The sequence below is a fragment of the Schistocerca serialis genome, chromosome 4, assembly GCF_023864345.2.
Source record: "Schistocerca serialis cubense isolate TAMUIC-IGC-003099 chromosome 4, iqSchSeri2.2, whole genome shotgun sequence".
NCBI classification, from domain to species: Eukaryota; Metazoa; Arthropoda; class Insecta; order Orthoptera; family Acrididae; genus Schistocerca; species Schistocerca serialis.
The window spans coordinates 683,587,345-683,607,986 of NC_064641.1; the positions used below are offsets into that span (position 1 = coordinate 683,587,345).

Genomic DNA, 20,642 nt, shown 5'->3' on the forward strand with positions numbered 1-20,642 from the left:
AACCGCCTAAAAACCATCCACAGACTGGCCGGCTTACCGGACCTCGACACAAGTCCTCCGGGCGGATTCGTGCCGGGGACCGGGTACTCCTTCCCAATCTGGAAGGCCGTGCGTTAGACTTCTCGGCTAACCGGGCGGGCCCAAGTAACTATTTGTATGGGTATAAAATAGAATGACCGCACAGGATCAGTCGTATGTAAAGCAGGTGGCAAACTTCAGTTCATTGATAAAATACTGGGGAAATGAAATCAGTCAACAAAGGAGATTGCTTGTAACACACTCCTGCGACCCATTCTAGAATATTACTCAAGTGTGTGGGCTCCATACCATGTACGAGAAACAGCAGATATTGAACATACAGAAATGAAGCCAGCATAAATGGTTACAGGTTTGCTTGAGCCTTGGGAGAGTGACACAGAGATGCTCAAAGAGCTGAACCGGAAAACGCTTCGAGAGTGATGCAAACTATCACGTGAAAGCCTAAACTAAGGCGACAAAAGTCATGAGATACCTCCTGATATCATGTCGGACCCACTTTTTCCGGAGTAGTGCAGCAACTCGACGTGGCATGGACTCAACAAGTCGTTGGAAGTCTCCTGCACAAATATTGAGCCATGCTGCCCCTATAGCCATCCATAAGTGCGAAGGTGTTACCGGCGCAGGATTTTGTGCCTGAACTGACCTCTCATTATGTCCTATAAACGTTCGATGGGATTCATGTCGGACGATCTGGGTGACCAAATCATTCGCTCGATTTGTCAAGAGTATTCTTCAAACCAAGCGTGAACAATTGTGGCCCATAACATTTCTGTCACTGCTTGGTCTCCAAGTAACCAAACGTAACCATTTCCAGCCAATGATCGGTTCAGTTGGACCAGAGGACCCAGTCTATTCCCTGTAAACACAGCCACAACATTAGGGAGCCACCATCAGTTTTCACAGCCCCTTGTTGACAACTTGTGCCCAGAGCTTTGTGGGCTCGACGCCACACTCGTACGCTACAAATCAGCTTTTACCAACTGAAATAAGGACTCACCTGACGAGGCCACGGTTTTCCAGTTGTTTAGGATCCAACTGGTATGTGAGCACAGGAGAGGTGATGTCGTGCTGGTAGCAAAGGCACTCGCATCGGTCACCTGCTACCATAGATAATTAACGCCAGATTTCGCCGCACTGTCCTAAGCAATACGTTCGTCGTACGTCCCACATTTACTTCTGTGGCTATTTCACGCAGAGTTGCTTGTCTGTTAGCACTGACAACTCTACGCAAACGGCACTGCTCTCGCCCATTAAACCGCCCGCAGTGGCCGAGCGGTTTAGGCGCTACAGTCTGGAACCGCGCGACCGCTATGGTCGTAGGTTCGAATCCTGCCTCGGGCATGGACGTGTCTGATGTCCTTAGGTTAGTTAGGTTTAAGTAGTTCTAAGTTCTAGGCGACTGATGACCTCAGAAGTTAAGTCCCATAGTGCTCAGAGCCCTTTGAAGCATTTTTTTCGCCCATTAAGTGAAAGCCGTCGGCCGCTGCATTGTCCTTGGTGAGAGACAGTGACTGAAATTTGGTATTCTCGGCAAACTCTTGACACTGTGGATCTCGGAATATTGAATTCCCTAACGATTTCCGAAATGTAATCTGCCACGCGTCTAGCTCTAACTACCATTCCGCCTTCTAAGTCTGTTAATTCCCGTCGTACGGCTATAATCACGTCGGAAACCATTTCTCATGAATCATCTGAGTACAAATAACAGTTCTGGAAATGCACGGCCCTTTTACATCTTGTGTACGCCAAACTACCCCCATTTGTATATCTCCATATCGGTGTCCCATGACTTTTGTCACCCCAGTGTATTTAGTAAGTTTGTAGAAGCAACTGTAAGTGATGAATCTAGGAATATCCTATACAGCCTGCTACGTATCGCCCACGTAGGCACCTCGAACGTGAGAGTAAACGAATTACAGAGTGCGCAGAGGCGTTTAGCAGTCATTCTTCCCGCACTCCATACGTGAATGGAACGGGAGGAAGCCATAATGGTGCAATGGAAAGTACCCTTTGTCATGCACTTCACAGTCGCTTGCAGAGCATGGGAGTGGACGTTGGTACAGATATTTCAGATTCTCTTGGAGAAAAGAAAGGCGGCTTTAGCTAGTGATACACTGCTAACTATGTGAGAACAAGCTCGCCGAGAATATTATCGAAAACGGTATTAACACAAAATGAAAACATGTTATTTCTTGAATGAGATTTTCACTCTGAAGCGGAGTCTGCGCTCATATGAAACTTCCTGGCAGATTAAAACTGTGTGCCGGATCGAAACTCGAACTCGGGACCTTTGCATTTCTCGTGCAAGAACTCTACCAGTTGAGCTACCCAAGCACGATTCACGACGCGTCCTCACAGCTTCAGTTCTGCCAGTACCTCGTCTCCTACCTTCCAGACTTCACAGAAGCTCTTCTGCGAACCAGTAGAACTAGCATTCCTGGAAGAAAGGATATAGTGGAGACATAGCTTAGCCACAGCCTGGGGGATGTTTCCAGAATGAGATTTTCACTCTGCAGCGGAGTGCGCGCTGATATGAAACCTCCTGGCCGATTAAAACTGTGTGCCGGACCGAGACTCGAACTCGGGACCTTTGCCTTTCGCGGGCAAGTGCTCTACCAAGCGCTTGGTTCGCAGAAGAGCTTCTGTGAAGTTTGGAAGGTGGGAGACGATGTACTGGCAGAACTGAAGCTGTGAGGACGGGTCGCGAGTCGTGCTTGGGTAGTTCAGTTGGTAGAGCACTTGCCCGCGAAAGGTCCCTAGTTCGAGTCTCGGTCCGACACATTGTTTTAATCTGTCAGGAAGTTTCATGTTATTTCCTGATTTTAAAAGGAGTAGTTGGCGAGACATCCCCTTAGTTACATTTTTTTGTCAACTGCTTTCTCAAAACACACAGTTGTTTTTTCCCCTTCTAAGCTACTTCATCCTGTTCACTTTAACAAAGTTGCTTCAACCTATATTCATTGCCACCTTTAAGAAATGATCATTGAAGATGTTCGCTACCTGTAAATTACGAGCCATGATCGCTAACGTTGCTTTTACGCTACCGGAGGTAAGTAAGCCTCTGTCATCGACTATGTTTGCATAGGCACCATGCGACGTTTGGCCAACTGCCTCACAATCAGCAGCAGGTTTAATTAAGAGAACTCGCCGTCCTACTGTAGCACCGACGCACGTGTTAGCAGTTTATTCTCGCCCGCGTAAGACTAAAAGAAAACATGCCTAGCCTAAACGAAATCCGGACGGGGATCCGAGAATACCTGTGGCGAAACCAAAAATATCCATTTTATGCTATTCTATTTATATCCCGAAACATTCTGTACACAAACTTCGCTGCCCTTGGAGCTGTAGCTGCGCCTGTTCAGAAATAACTTCTCCTTCATCTAGGTCAAATAAAATTCTTTTTCTGATACATGTTATTACATATCATTTTCTTCCTTTGCGCTTTGCAGCTCCATTTCAGCAACTGCCCCTTATTTGCCTTGGAAATGGCAGTTGTAACTGTGGCCACGCGCACGTTATGGGGTGACAATGAAGTGTAAAGATTAAACTAAAACGCCGCTGGGTGTCTGATCACCCAATCTGGATCTCCAGACTTTGCGCCGATGTCCTGAATTAAACCAGAAAACTCTCCACAGTCTCTTCTGAAGTTTGGGCTTGTGATACTGCTGATGCCGATCTACTAGCCAGATGAGAATGTTAAGCTCGTCGGTTACAGTCGTACTATTCGAAAGCAGTAGGCTATGTTTCTACCATCTCCCCTTATCTCTCGTCGTTATCAACAACGGCATCATCTCACTAAACTCCGTGACCAAAGAAAATAACACACGGTGTCGGATACAGACTCCTGAGCTAGCCTACGTGTTCTGATAAGAAGGTCTCTACAATAAATGCTCCAAGGAAACTTGACTGGAATACTCTCTTTCAAATTCTAAAGGTAGAAGGGGTAAAACACAGGGAGCGAAAGGCTATTTACAATTTGTACAGAAAACAGATGGCAGTTATAAGAGTCGAGGGGCATGAAAGGGAAGCAGTCGTTGGGAAGGGAGTGAGACAGGGCTGTAGCCTACCCCCGATGTTATTCAATCTGTATATTGAGCAAGCAGTAAATGAAACAAAAGAAAAATTCGGAGTAGGAATTAAAATCCATGGAGAAGAAATAAAAACTTTAAGGTTCGCCGATGATATTGTAATTCTGTCAGAGACAGCAAAGGACCTGGAAGAGCAGCTGAACGGAATGGGCAGTGTCTTGAAAGGAGGATATAAGATGAACATCAACAAAAGCAAAACGAGGATAATGGAATGTAGTCGAATTAAATCAAGTGATGCTGTGAGAATTAGGTTAGGAAATGATACGCTTAAAGTAGTAAAGGAGTTGTGCTATTTGGGATGCAAAATAACTGATGATGGTCAAGTAGAGAGGATATAAAATGTAGACTGGCATTGGCACAAAAGCGTTTCTGAACAAGAGAAATTTGTTAACATCGAGTATAGATTTGTGTGTCAGGAAGTCATTTCTGAAAGTATTTGTATGGAGTGTAGCCATGTATGGAAGTGAAACAGTCACAGGTTCGAATCCTGCCACGGGAATGGATATGTGTGATATCCTTAGGTTAGTTAGGTTTAAGTAGTTCTAGGGGACTGATGACCTCAGATGTTAAGTCCCATAGTGCTCACAGCCATTTGAACCATTTGAAGTGAAACATGGACGATAAATAGTTTGGACAAGAGGAGAATAGAGGCTTTCGAAACGTGGTGTTACAGAAGAATGCTGAAGATTAGATGGGTAGATCAGATAATTAATGAGTAGGTACTGAATAGAATTGGGGAGGAGTTTGTGGCACTACTTGAGAAGTAGAAGGGACCGGTTGGTAGGACATCTTGTGAGGCATCAGGGGATCACAAATTTAGCATTGGAGGGCAGCGTGGAGGGTAAAAATCGTAGAGGGAGACCAAGAGATGATTAAACTAAGCAGATTCAGAAGGATGCAGGCTGCAGTAGGTACTGGGAGATGAAGAAGCTTGCACAGGATAGAGTAGCATGGAGAGCTGCATCAAACCAGTCTCAGGATTGAAGACCACCACAACAAGGAAACTTAATACTCTTTTGGCAGTGGTGGAGCATGGGGATGGTGGTAATGTGCCGCCGACACTAGTCGTGAGAAGCAAGAAAGACATTCTCAAGTCACAGCTGTGGTGGTACTTTTTCTCATATATTATAAGCTGAAGTTCCTGGTCCATGCAATGGGATGGACATCCATAAAAAATAAATTTCCTGTACGTGTCCGTACTCATAGTGAATAAAACCGTCTAGATTGCTTATTAAAATTCTGCATAATATGTTTCAGTATCATAGGAGACGGACACTGAAGCTTATTTTGCAAGTTCTGAGTCTTTGTTATCTGTTGATGGCAATAGCCGAAATAAATAATTTATAAAAAGATGTAGACAGTTTTATTCGCAAAACGAAACTCAACAAACATTCACCACAGGTCCACACTGTCCTAGCACACTTACAACTCTCACAAATAGCGAAGGAAAGGAGCCATTGCACACAGGGAAGAAAGCCTTTCCAATTGGGCGGCTGAATAATCCCTCTGAGATATTCCAGCGGACACTACCAATGAACGTAACTTGCTCAAAATTTTCGATATGCGGCACAACTGACGAAAGGTGACACTGAACAGCAGCAACCAGGAAACTCAGCCGGTGCTAGCGGCAACTGCTATGGGCAGTTCTGCATTGATGACAGGCGTCGCAGACCGCTATAGCGGATTGAAATGACATGTAGACGAGCCATGGTACAGCAAACCACTCGTCGGTTCATTGTTGAACAACAAAACCAGATGAGCAGCGATGACAACCCGGGCCACTTCATCACTAAAGGGCACATACACCACACGCGGTCGACTGCCGACTGCGAGTTACTGGCTATTGAATATTCTAAGCACGAGAAAAAAAGTCGCCTCCATTGGAGAGATCCAATACATAGTACACAAATGTGGACAGTATGGTCTGAATCCATTCAAAATCACATATGCAAGAACTAAAGAATTCTAATTAGCAGTAAATTATCACGTAGGCGTAGAGGAATGGAAGGATGATGTATGACATATCCCTTCAAGTGACAGAATTTAATAAAAATGATACGTTATTCGATTTCCAAATTTCAATCGCCTCAGCCAATTAAACGTGATTATTGTAACATACGGGGCGTGTTTTTTTAAGTAAGTACCGTTTTGAAATTAAAAAAAGAGACGCAAAGATCTCAATAATTTTATTTTTACATGAAAGCTTGTACCTTAATCTACTTTTCTACATAATTTCCGTCAATATTAAGACACTTGTCATAATGTTGTACCAGTTTTTGAATACTCCCCTCATAGATGTCTGCCGCCTGACTTGTTAACCACTGCATCACCACTGTTTTGACTTCGTCATCGTCTTGAAGACGCTGACCGCCCAGGTGTTTCTTCAAGTGCAGCAACAGATGGTAGTCACTGGGCGCAAGATCGGGGCTGTACGGACGATGATCTAGAGTTTCCCACCGAAAAGATGTGATGAGATCTTTGGTGTGATTCGCCGCCGGCCGGTGTGGCCGAGCGGTTCTAGGCGCGTCAGCCTGGAACCGCGCGACCGCTATGGTCGCAGGTTCGAATCTTGCCTCGGGCATGGATGTGTGTGGTGTCCTTAGGTTAGTTAGGTTTAAGTAGTTCTAAGTTCTAGGGGACTGGTGACCTCAGATGTTAAGTCCCATAGTGCTCAGAGCCATCTGAACCATCATCATCTGATTCGCCACATGCGGACGGGCATTGTCTTGCAGCAAAACGATGCCCTTGCTCAACTTCCATGTACTGTTGCTTTGATTCTGGTGTGACGTAGGCCAGCCATGTTTCATCGCCCGTAACAATTTGGCTTAAGAAATCATCACCGTCGTTTTGGTACCGCTCAAGGAAAGTCAATGCACGTGCTAAACGTTTGGTTTTGTGCACATCCGTCAACATTTTCGGTACCAAACTTGCGCACAATTTTCGGTAATTCAAATGCTCGGTCACAATGCCATACAAAACACTACGAAAAACATTGGGAAAGTCATCCCACAAGGAGGAAATCGTAAAGCGTCTGTTTTCTCTCACCTTATTGTCCACTTCCTGCGCCAAACTTTCATTAACGACCGAAGGACGCCCACTCCTTCATGCACATTTGTGCGGCCATCTTCAAAAGCTCTCACCCACTTTCTTACCATTCCATCACTCATAATGTTTCCTCCGTAAACTGCACATATCTCACAATAAATATCGATCGCTTTTAGGCCTTTAGCACTAAGAAACCTTATGACAGCCCGTACTTCACAGTCGCCGGGACTCACGATCATCGGAGGCATCTTAAACGCTTAGTACACAACGTAAACAAGGAAGAATCAGACTGTAATGGCGTCAGTGCGTAGATTAAGGTACAGTGTTCCATGTAAAAATAAAATTATTGAAATATCTTAGCACGACTTTTTTTAATTTCAAAACGGTACTTACTTAAATAACACGACTCGTATTTCCAGAACAGTTAAGCAGTTCCCTAAATTATCCCCTACTGCTACTTTCATTCCGTTAAATTTGACACTGCAGAGCTATTCAAGTCAATGGTAATTTTGCAGAGCAGTATGGAATTATTTGCTGTGCAAGACCTTGTGCGAGAATACGGGCAACAGTCTTGGCCGTTAGTCGTATGAATGCACCGTAGTGTGCGTATTTGCAGTCAGCGTGCTGTCATCCCACCTTATACAATACCTGTATTTGAACAGTTAAGTAGCGCGCGGGCGCTTGTAATTTGATTTGAGGCATTGTCAGCACCGGAGCCAGCAGGGACACGAGGTTCAAAAAAAATGGCTCTGAGCACTATGGGACTTAACATCTATGGTCATCAGTCCCCTAGAACTTAGAACTACTTAAACCTAACTAACCTAAGGACATCACACAACACCCAGCCATCACGAGGCAGAGAAAATCCCTGACCCCGCCGGGAATCGAACCCGGGAACCCGGGCGTGGGAAGCGCGAACGCTACCGCACGACCACGAGATGCGGGCGGGACACGAGGTATTTAGCGTCTGTCGGGATCCGCGTAAGCACCCAGAGATAGTGCCGTATCGTACATTGTGTCATGCGGAAAGTGGTAATATTTTGTAATAACGTTTTATTGCATTCAGTATGGCGAAGAATCGGACGAATGTATTTTTATAGAAGTGTACAGTATTCGCTAACAAGCAGAAAGTGTTACACGCGAACGTATGTTTTCATCAATACATTTGTGAATGTATCGCTCAGAAACTTCAGTAACATTACTAAAATGAAGTGACCTCCTGATGTATGAACGTACCGACAGTACTTGCAAACTTCACTGCAGTACTAAGTCACAAAAATTTCTGAACTCATTCGTACAATAATGACCAATTGTAACGTATTATTTCCTGGCCATCTCAGGTGTTCTAGACCTGTGTCGGTACTGTAGTCGCTTCAGCTAGTTTCTGGCATCAGGGGTAATCGGCATTTCATTCGACCTGAAGAGTATGGGCTGGATTTTCCCTAATGCTTCTAAATGGGTGCCGGGTGGAGCCGACTTGGCTGAGAGGAGTTTCCCCATGACAAGTGGTGCAGAAGGGGTTCTTAATGTCCTGCAGCAGTGCGGCGAGCGGGAGAAGGGAGTGGTCAATAATAGTGCCTAAATTCTACTTCAGATTCTGATTGGATGAAAGCCCTATGAGTCAAACAATTTCGTGGAGCAGTTGGGAGCTCACAAAATCGAGGAGTCTGGTAACAAACGTTGTGGGGTTGAAATGGCAAGTCGTGGGCCCTCTGGGGCGGAGTTTGCGTTTTAATGTACAGGTGTTGGGCAAAAACACGGAAACACCGTGACAAATGCATTCATGAACATAGATGCAAGTAATAGCTAAGCCTGTAGGTTGCGCTGTTGTATTTGATCAGGAGCGGCACCTGTGCAATGTCGTCAATACGTTGCAAGTGGAACTCGGTTTACAACAGTGTTCTGTGTAGTTGTAGGTGCATTATGTCGGAGCTCAGTGCATTCGAACGTGCGCACATTGTTGGTGTTCGTATGGCGGGCGCTTCCATAACGAAGGTAGACGTAGTGTTTGGTGCTTCAACAGGCACCTATCGAAATCACCGCATACAGAGAAAACGGAAAACATTGTACGGTGAGTCACAAGGAGGACGAAAGTATCTGTTTAGTGATAGTGACAGTCACTGAAGAGGATTGCGAGGAAAAATAAGAGGACGACAGCTGCAAAAGCCACTGCAGAACAGAATGTCACATTCGCGAATCCTGTCAGCAACAAAACAACACGATGGGAGCTCCAGAATGAGGGAACTGCAGGGCAAGCTGGATTTCCAAAACCACTCCCCAGAAATACAGACGCATGAAACAAGAAAAAGTGGTCCCGATGCCACAAAATCTGGACTATGCAACAACGGAAGAAAGTCATTTGGTTGGATGAGCCTTGTTTCACACTGTTTCCAACTTCCGGCTGAGCTTACGCTCCACGAGTGAAACATGGCAGAACTTAGGTGATGATTTGGGCAGCCATATAGTGATATTCCTTGGGCCCATGATTAAACAGCAAGATTGTATTAATGCCAAGGATTCAAATGGTTCAAATGGCTCTGAGAACTATGGGACTTAACTTCTGAGGTCATCAGTCCCCTAGAACTTAGAACTAATTAAACCTAACTAACCTAAGGACATCACCCACATCCATACCTGAGGCAGGATTCGAACCTGCAACCGTAGCGATTGCGCGGCTCCAGACTGAATCGCCTAGAACCAAACGGCCACTCCAGCCGGCTCAGAAAAGATGCTGCACAACAAGAGAAAAGATTACGTGATCATTTTTGTTGATCAGGTCCACTTCATCGTACGATGTTTGCTCCATAATGATGATGTTCCAAGACGACAGAGCCCCCACTCATACACTTCACATCGTCCAGGATTGGTTTTGTGAGCACGAAGATGAATTGTCACATCTCTCCTCGGCACCAATGTCACCAGATCTCAACATTATCGAGTCTTTGTGGTCCACCTTGGAGAGAAGGGTGCGTAATCGCTATCCACATCCATCAACGTTGTTATCTGTACTTGCCACTATTTCGCAGGATGAATGGTATAAACTTCCCTCGAAAACTATACAGGACCTGTATTTATCCATTCCGAGATGGCAGGCACCTTTTTCGAATACCGACAGTTTGCCTACACCGTAATGTGTCGTGTTTTAGGCGTTTCCATACTTTTATTCACAGCCTGTGTTATGGTGTCTGGAGTCAGTGAACCTCTGGGATCAATAGAGTTACATTTCCGGTACGGAAAGCCTAGAAAGTATTCGAAAGTGCATTCCCATGCGTAGGCGTCGATTTCTGTTCAGATGGTTTCCTGTAGTTCTCTGTGGGTGTTGCGGAGTAATTAGTGTGAACGTGTTCAGTAAGATAAGAGCTCAGAGGAAAATTGGAGACATTAGATAGCTGGAAGTGGTATTAGGCAAAAAGTGATGCAATTTTGTAGGGTTATTTGATACCAACAAACTTCATTTGTTTTTGTGCAAATCTGAGAGTGATGTTTTCAGAGGGACGTTCTCCCTGTTGACAATGTTCCCGTTTGTTGTTAGGGTAATTATCAACAGCAGTTGCTAATAGCCATTTGAAGCTGATTTACTGAACTGTAGCAGTCCTTCCAGTCCCGTAGTAGGATATTGGAATCTTACCTGAAAGTATGTAGATAGCTCCAGGTCTTTTAATTATTGATTTTTGAGTTGGGAAGTTTAATTCTGTCTCGTAGGTCAAAGCGAGACTGATCTTACACGTTTAGCAGTGTCTACCATAAACATTTCCTATTAAATCAGTGAAGCAGTAAATTGCGCGATTTGTCTCAAGCGTTGCACACCACCAAGAATACTTCGATTCTGGCTGCGGCCACGAGTGTGATTTGACCCGACGAATACATTTCATAATCAATAATTACACTACTGGCCATTAAAACTGCTACACCACGAAGTGGCGTGATACATACGCGAAATTTAACCGACAGGAAGAAGATGCTGTGATATCCAAATGATTAGCTTTTCAGAGCATTCACACGGTTGGAGCCGGTGGCGACACCTACAGCGTGCTGACATGAGGAAAGTTTCCAACCGATTTCTCATACACAAACAGCAGTTGACCGGCGTTGCCTGGTGAAACGTTGTTGTGATGCCTCGTGTAAGGAGGAGAAATGCGTACCATCACGTTTCCGACTTAGATAAAGGTCGGATTGTAGCCTGTCGCGATTGCGGTTTATCGTATCGCGACATTGCTGGCTCTCGTTGGTGGAGATCCAATGACTGTTAGCAGAATATGGAATCGGTGGATTCAAGAGGGTAATACGGAACGCCGTGCTGGATCCCAACGGCCTCGTATCACTAGCAGTCGAGATGACAGGCATCTTATCCGCATGGCTGTAATGTATCGTGCAGCCACGTCTCGATCCCTGAGTCATCAGATGGGGACGTTTGGAAGATAACAACCATCTGTACGAACAGTTCAACGACGTTTACAGCAGCATGGACTATCAGCTCGGAGACCATGGATGCGGTTACCCTTGACGCTGCAACACATACAGGAGCGCCTGCGATGGTGTATTCAACGACGAAACTGGGTGCACGAATGGCAAAACGTCATTTTTTTCGGATGAATCCAGGTTCTGTTCACAGCATCATGATGGTCGCATCCGTGTTTGGCGACATCGCGGCGAACGCACATTGGAAGCGTGTATTCGTCATCGCCATACTGGCGTATCACCCGGCGTGATGGTATGGGGTGCCACTGGTTACACGTCTCGGTCACCTTTTGTTCACATGTCAGTTCTAGTATAATATATTTGTCCAATGAATACCCGTTTATCATCTGCATTTCTTCTTGGTGTAGCAATTTTAATGGGCAGTAGTGTAGTTTTAGCCACACACATCAAATTAACAGTTATCAAATTAAAGTACAATTGGTTATATGCACTGAAGAATTTTCAGCATATACGCAAGTGCGTTTTCAAGTTTGTGGTACGTTATTTGGAACTCGCCTTGCTAGATAGGTGGTTAACACTTTCAGGTCAGTGTGAACGGTGAGGGGTTGCAGACTATGTACCACCGATGGCTGAGTGACTGATGTAAGCTGCGTCGTGCTCTGGTTGGACGTAAGTGAATGTACAAATGCACCACGCACGTTTTACTTCGCAATGCGCCATGTACAGGTGCAATCAATGCTGTCAAATATCATAATAAAAAAGAGTACTATACGGTCGCGTCTTGTCAAAAGTGTAAGGAGCTTGGCTTTGGCTTGTGCAATGCGGGTGGCTCCTTCGGGACACCTTTGCTTGAGTTGGTACCCAGCACCAGGAGACAGGACCGCCTCACAGTGGACGAATTCAAATGGAGAAACTATGAAGCCATTAGGGTCCCGATGTGTGAGAAGGTTGTTCATTCGATCAGTCTCGTCTCGGCCAGTGCCGCTAGCTTTCTGCAAGAATCGCGCCAAAGGAGGTGAACCCATTACATCATTAGTATCCCTGTCGCATACTTTACTCTCTCAATTCAAGTCGCTCCCCACCACATAACGCCCTTATTACAACAGTTCCACACATAGTGTGCAGTTGAAATGGAATGAAAATGAACTGAAAATGTAAGTGTAATTGAAATTGGACCACCATTCCTATGCTAATAATTCTGCAATTAATTTAGATTGATTGCCTTTAAACATTCTTTGTTTAAATTGTAAGTATTTCTTTATTTAAATATGCTTTAATGTTTTAATTAAAAATATTGTTTTATGGAATCAATTATTTCTGCAATTAATTTAGATTGATTGCCTTTAAACATTCCTTGTTTAAAGGGCGAGTATTTCTTTATTTAAATCTGCTTCAATGTTTTAATTGAAAATATTGTTTTGTGGAATCAATGATATGAAGTTTTTCATCTTAAGCCGTGTATTTATTTTCTGTTTGTTCAGTAAGCTTTTCCTTTATTTTTTTCCTTGAACTATAATTTTTATTCTGGATATTTATTATTTAATGATTGATTTAGAATTTTTGTTGAATGAGAACTTTTTAATTTAAATGGTTCTATAATTGTAATAACTTTAATTTTAGACTGAATATCTCTCATTTTTATGTCTTTTGTTATACATATTATAATTTGATACAATGTCCAGGGACACTAATTACTGTTTCTTTAAGTGTGGATGTATAGTTTACAAAGACTAAGATGTACGTTTATCGCACTTTCAGTCACATACTGTCGACAAGGTTAATATGTTAAATTAATCTGATATACACTCCTGGAAATTGAAATAAGAACACCGTGAATTCATTGTCCCAGGAAGGGGAAACTTTATTGACACATTCCTGGGGTCAGATACATCACATGATCACACTAACAGAACCACAGGCACATAGACACAGGCAACAGAGCATGCACAATGTCGGCACTAGTACAGTGTATATCCACCTTTCGCAGCAATGCAGGCTGCTAATTTCCCATGGAGACGATCGTAGAGATGCTGGATGTAGTCCTGTGGAACGGCTTGCCATGCCATTTCCACCTGGCGCCTCAGTTGGACCAGCGTTCGTGCTGGACGTGCAGACCGCGTGAGACGACGCTTCATCCAGTCCCAAACATGCTCAATGGGGGACAGATCCGGAGATCTTGCTGGCCAGGGTAGTTGACTTACACCTTCTAGAGCACGTTGGGTGGCACGGGATACATGCGGACGTGCATTGTCCTGTTGGAACAGCAAGTTCCCTTGCCGGTCTAGGAATGGTAGAACGATGGGTTCGATGACGGTTTGGATGTACCGTGCACTATTCAGTGTCCCCTCGACGATCTCCAGTGGTGTACGGCCAGTGCAGGAGATCGCTCCCCACACCATGATGCCGGGTGTTGGCCCTGTGTGCCTCGGTCGTATGCAGTCCTGATTGTGGCGCTCACCTGCACGGCGCCAAACACGCATACGACCATCATTGGCACCAAGGCAGAAGCGACTCTCATCGCTGAAGACGACACGTCTCCATTCGTCCCTCCATTCACGCCTGTCGCGACACCACTGGAGGCGGGCTGCACGATGTTGGGGCGTGAGCGGAAGACGGCCTAACGGTGTGCGGGACCGTAGCCCAGCTTCATGGAGACGGTTGCGAATGGTCCTCGCCGATACCCCAGGAGCAACAGTGTCCCTAATTTGCTGGGAAGTGGCGGTGCGGTCCCCTACGGCACTGCGTAGGATCCTACGGTCTTGGCGTGCATCCGTGCGTCGCTGCGGTCCGGTCCCAGGTCGACGGGCACGTGCACCTTCCGCGGACCACTGGCGACAACATCGATGTACCGTGGAGACCTCACACCCCACGTGTTGAGCAATTCGGCGGTACGTCCACCCGGCCTCCCGCATGCCCACTGTACGCCCTCGCTCAAAGTCCGTCAACTGCACATACGGTTCACGTCCACGCTGTCGCGGCATGCTACCAGTGTTAAAGACTGCGATGGAGCTCCGTATGCCACGGCAAACTGGCTGACACTGACGGCGGCGGTGCACAAATGCTGCGCAGCTAGCGCCATTCGACGGCCAACACCGCGGTTCCTGGTGTGTCCGCTGTGCCGTGCGTGTGATCATTGCTTGTACAGCCCTCTCGCAGTGTCCGGAGCAAGTATGGTGGGTCTGACACACCGGTGTCAATGTGTTCTTTTTTCCATTTCCAGGAGTGTATTAATAACTACGTATCGCATCATTTATAAGCATATGTGTGGCGTACTTTCTGATATGACAATAACCGCTTATCGTCAAAGTATATTTAATAATATGTAATTTGCGTTGTTACTCGTGATAATACCTCTCGGTGTGGCCGTGCCGTTCTAGGCGCTTCAGTCTGGAACCGCGTGACCGCTACGGTCGCAGGTTCGAATCCTGCCTTGGGCATGGATGTGTCTGGTGTCCTTAGGTTAGTTAGGTTTAAGTAGTTCTAAGTTCTAGGGGACTGATGACCACATATGTTAAGTCCCATAGTGCTCAGAGCCATTTTTTAACTCGTGATAATGACTACTGTGCAACGACATTGTCCGAAATTATGTCCACCTCGCAAGACAGCCTTGTTTGTTATTTATAGTGTGTACACACTTACAGTGTAGAATCTAGTTAAGCCTGCAATTACAGTTGGTGCTTGTGTACGTACCATTGCATTTCTTGGACTCACGTGTCACCCTTACGCTTGCTGCATCTGTATTCCTTGCCTCATCCTAAATTATTAGTGTGTTCGTTCTGTTCAGAGTCTTCGTATTCCCAAATAACACTTAGCTTCAGACATCTGCAGCTGTTACCGGCCCTCTCAGCTCTTACCTGTAAGAGCCTACCACTTAAGGCCAGACACTCACTCCTGTTAATCCCTCCTTTGTCCGTAGACCCTCATAATGCCCACCTGGGTGGAACCTGTTACTGTGTGCTCAGCCTCCATTCGTATACACACAGCACAGTAAACAGTTCGCTATAGCAATTCCGTGTAGGATTCTTTCCCGAAACGGAACCATCCTTTGCGTTCTTCAACAGCTTAAACTACAAATAACTCCCAATGGCAGTCTGAGACTTCCTCTCCAGCCCTACACGCTACAAATTATTCTTCACACTTGTGAATTAATTTCAAATTCACAAAAACGTCTCAAGGAAGTCCTCACCTGTTGCTTTTCCACGCTATAAACGATAAAGGGACCTACCGTCAAGTCATGAAAATCTACCTTCTCATTTACGATACCTGCAGGCGACTTCTACTTTCAACAGCACAATCCACCATTTCATCATTTCTAAATTTTACCAGTATTATGTAAGTCTGCATGCTTTCGTGGCTGTTGGCACTGACGGTAAAATCTTCTGAGTCGTCAGAACGCAATATTTTCCTATTACAACTTCTAAATATCCGACTTTCGTTCCTTCAGCTGGGAACTTCTTTGGGGTTCCACTGATGACTCTGTATGGGTGAATATGCCATTCACGGTCACTAGTGGAATCCTGACACCGAGCACTGAAAAAGTGTGAAGAGGAATATGACGTTGCCTAACAACTCAAATCATTTTACCATCAACGTGTCGTAACTGTCAAACGCCCTAGGCTGCTGAATCAGTCCTACAGAGCATATCTGAAACATCATCCAATGAAATCTGCGTGATTTATTCATCCCCAATGAATCTCTGAACGCTATAGGTGGCAACTGAGTTATTAAAATGGTTCAGCAACGCTATCAATATTTCGTGCTCTGTCATGACGCGTAGCCATTGACGTCAGAGCGAAAAGGAATGCTACATGCTATTACCTATGGATCTACAATTCAACTGCTCATGAGTGTAAATCCTCCTCGTAATGTGGTTGTTAACGAATTGTTAGTTTTAGTCTTGTAAATGTCTCATAGTTCTTAACAGTATTTGTTTCGACGCCTGCTTCCCATGGACCATCTCCCAGTCAACAGTCTCTTCAAAAATTATTTCCAGACCCCAGTTTCAGCACTCCTCTTCAGAAGTAACAGTAGCATGAATCAGAAACTCTTGACTTCTACGGATACAATTAAGTTTACTGCCACGTTAACAGATCTAGACAAGCCCATTCTCTATATCCAATGCCATCTCTGGTTTGCTCTTAGCAGTATAACATGCACAGGGCTGTCAATTGTCATATTGTCATATGAAAAATTCGTTGCTCCTTGCCGACAAAGTAATTCACTTCTTGGCTAAACTCCAACCGATCACCTTCACAATTTCTGTATCCAAACATTGCCTCTAGATCACACTTCTGAAACCGTACGACACTCTTTCAATGCCCCACAGGATTCTACTACTACTACTGTATCCATAACGCCACAATGCTCCACGACAGACTGCGTTTTCCCTCAATATCAAATTTTCTTTCTTTGTTGTTATATTTTGTATAAGATCAATATACAAGGTATACGGGTTAAGCATATTGTAAGGTGGGCATGTCATTCCGATTTTTGTAAATGATCGATTTGCAAGTCAGAGGGAGAGCAAGTTATGTCACTGTTAAATAATCGTCAGCATTGTTGTGGCATAATCTTTACCTCTGCGCAATCTGATACATTCTTAGTTGAATTGTGTTAGGTGATGGGCATATTCAGTAGTATTGTGTTGAATTGTGATTGTATCTGTTAGATGAAGAAAGATTTACTGTAAAGAACAGCAAGGATGAATATGATGTATACATTGAAAGGCGAAAAGGATACAAATTTTGAACTCTCTTTTTTTTTTGTTTATTGTTTTCATTGAAATTCTCTGTTAACATTACACTTTTTTTAAATCATTGTTTTCTTTGTTAAGCATAGCACTGTTCAGACCAGTGTTATGTGTGAAGATCACGTGAAGTTTTAGTCCGTCTTTTCGAAGACATACTTCATTCTAAAATCGTTGTCTTGGAATATCCTTTCATAGGAATAGTTATTCTCCCCATCCCACTGTTTGAAGAAGGTTTATCATTACGCTTTACCGCATTGCACCATATGGCACGCAACAGTTTGACTACCTTTTGGACATTCTATGTAAAAAACTACCTGCTTGCTGTTTGCAACAATGTTATCAAGACGCGAGGTAAGTGGAAATTTTAATTATGGCCAGATAATTATTTTACTTCAGTTGCGCATTTAATACAAGTTGTATGGATACCAATTACAGTTAAATTCAAATTAGATTCTGTTTAGCCAAAAGTTAGCATACGAGTGTAAGTTAGATAACAGTTTGTGGGCACATGGTTTTGGTAATAAGTAGTCTTTTTATAGAATGGGATGTAAATTTGGGTCCAGATTCATACATAAACACATAGTGGCGGACTTACAATATAATAATATTGAGAAGTAATTGAGATATTTATGTTTGAGAAATTTATGTATGTTGAAGAGACTGTGTGCTGTATGTCCTTGTGTATGAAATGTATTCCCCCCCCCCCGCACTGCAAGTAGATCTGCCAAACATGATACTTTTCAATACTCTCCTGAGTCCACAATCATAATGACCTTTGTGAATATTTACATGAAGTTATCGTAATGCATTATGTATGTGTTTTGACATTTGCTGCTTCCACTCACAGACTTAGAGCCTCTTGAGTGGGGTTCGATGTAGCACACAGTAAGTTTGTTAGTTGACCCTGTTGCCGAATACACTGTTAATTATACAATGTGAGTGTTGTATAAAACCTTATCTCTGAACCTTTTCATAGTAGTAATGCAGTCAGTGTAAGTTAAGTGCTGTCAGCTACTTTCTGTTCGACCATTTCATGACATTTGGCTACAACAGCCTAAGAATTGTCTTATGTACTTAAGATTACGTGAAATAAAGTGAAAATACCTTTCAGATTTTTTATACCTATTTCACATACTTGAGGACCATTTGACTTAGGATTGGTGAAAGGAAGCAAATATCTTTTTTTCTAAGTATGTATTATGCCTTTATGTTTTTAATACATGTTCTACATCCTCAAGAATCTCCCCACTATAGACCCCTGGAATCAAAGGTTTATCAAGAATCTCCCCACTATAGACCCCTGGAATCAAAGGTTTATCTAAGTTGAAGGTATATACATCTATTTTTGTCAGCACTTGTTACTCAGAAAACCCTGTCGAAATTTCTAGAATTTGTAAAGACAGTACGTATCACATTGTCCAACTTTCTTTTTCCTCTGTTATCTAATCTTGCGTAAAAGTACTATCATGTCTTGGGAATGAATGGAACATACATTGGTTTACAAAGTGTATGAACCGCAACTCCCGCCGTACAAGGTTTTTTGTATTTTCTATCCAAGCAGGACTACACATTCCTCTTGGTGTACTGCACATTCTCCGTCCACAATCGCACTTTAGACGATCACGTTTTATTTAGGTGTCTATAGACTTGTAGATTCATCTTGTTAGTCCATAACTACGCTCTTTCTCCCTTTCAGTGAGATTCAGCAAGGCCTTGTATGCAACGAAGACGAATGACAGTGTTCGCAATATTTTATTCAGAAGGAGCTTATTGACTGACTAGAAACTAGTGGGTTCACTTTATGATCAATAACAGCTGGAAGCATTACTCGATGGCTACTGGCACAACTTTCGTCGTTCTAAAACAAAAGCAGAAAGAAGTGTCGCCACCATCGTAACTAGCACACCGGGATTAAAATAACACACTTGATGCTTTGAAAATTGTTACCATCTCACTGTGACGGAGATTCTTCTCCATAGTAAATATTAGTAAAGTAACTTTTAAGTTATGGACGATGATTTTAATGGAGAATTCAGTGTAATACGTGCTCTATTTTTTTTATATACATATCCTAAATGGTAGCATAAGTCCAATTAATCTTTAAATAGGGGTTTGTTGAGTTTCATCTAAAGTTAATATCAATTTTATGTAGTATTAACGTAATACAAAGTGCTATGACCAGACAAGTTAACATTTATCATTTTAATAAACACTGAGGAGAGAACAGTTGAAGGTAGACAGAGTGACAGAGAAGTACGTTTTTGTGACGATGTTGCGTTTGCGGAAGCTTTACCGTTCGGTAATTACGGAAGGAGTAAGTTTATGTTGATACAAATTCGGATAGTGACGAGAGGATTGGAGACAGAAAGAGGGAAGATTTAAAGAGGCGATTCGACCGAAACAGTTCTCAGAAGATCGGAATGAGAGCAATGAATAATTTGTCAAAAACTCATCATGGCGTCGTTGTTGGACGTTTGATTACAATTTTAGCATTTGTTTTTCCAGGCATAAATTTTTCAAATCCTGAATGAGGGGAACAAGAGTCGATCGAGTTGAGACGGAAGAGAAGGAAGACTGAGCTAACACTTATCGACACAGAAGGCTTATCAAGAGAGAAGATATGTAATCAAGAAACACGAAATGTGAAATGGTTTGGACTTAAGTAAAAGGGAGTGTAAGTGGACGATGCAACAGTGTACATAGCGTGAGAAGGCAAATTATTTGACTGACAGAAGATACGAGCCAATGGGCTATAGCGCAAGACTGGGCTTTGTGAACAGAAAGTAACAATTACACGAACTTTTGTGCTACGGAAGCTAAACTTGAAACGGTGCAATTATTATCAGAGTCATTTACTGTGAAGCCTATTGATTAGCTTTGTGAGTGAAATATTTAAATAAATAGACACCATGCCACTTATATGAATTATTACGTAGGTGTCTATTGTTCCAGTTTAAAAAAAACTGCGTTTGTTATTAAGAAATAGCAAAGAGAATCCTATTTCAATATCTCATCTGAAGTGATCTCTCACGAAGTATCTTTTGAAGAAGAGATTTGGAGGATGTTTTTTTATAATTTTCAGTATTTGAACTGACGGCACATCGTCTTAATATCAGATTACTGAACCAGCGGAAAAATCTGACACGCTAGGAATTCAGCAATGTTATTCAGCTGCCCCCATTTCTACAGTCACAGAGAGGAAAAAGTCTTGTATCTTTGGGCGGCCACATTCATAACAAAAACAGCCCACCGTGTGTATGTGAACGTAATAAGTCGTGGCATGCCGCATCAAACCAGTCAGG

The 20,642-nt window shown here is 43.5% G+C and overlaps 1 protein-coding gene across 1 annotated transcript in view; it reads right to left on the reverse strand.

Annotated features, from left to right (window-relative positions):
* Nucleotides 1–20,642, reverse strand: part of LOC126473170 (uncharacterized protein DDB_G0284459-like) — a 424,439-nt gene that overhangs the window by 218,759 nt on the left and 185,038 nt on the right. The window lies entirely within an intron of this gene.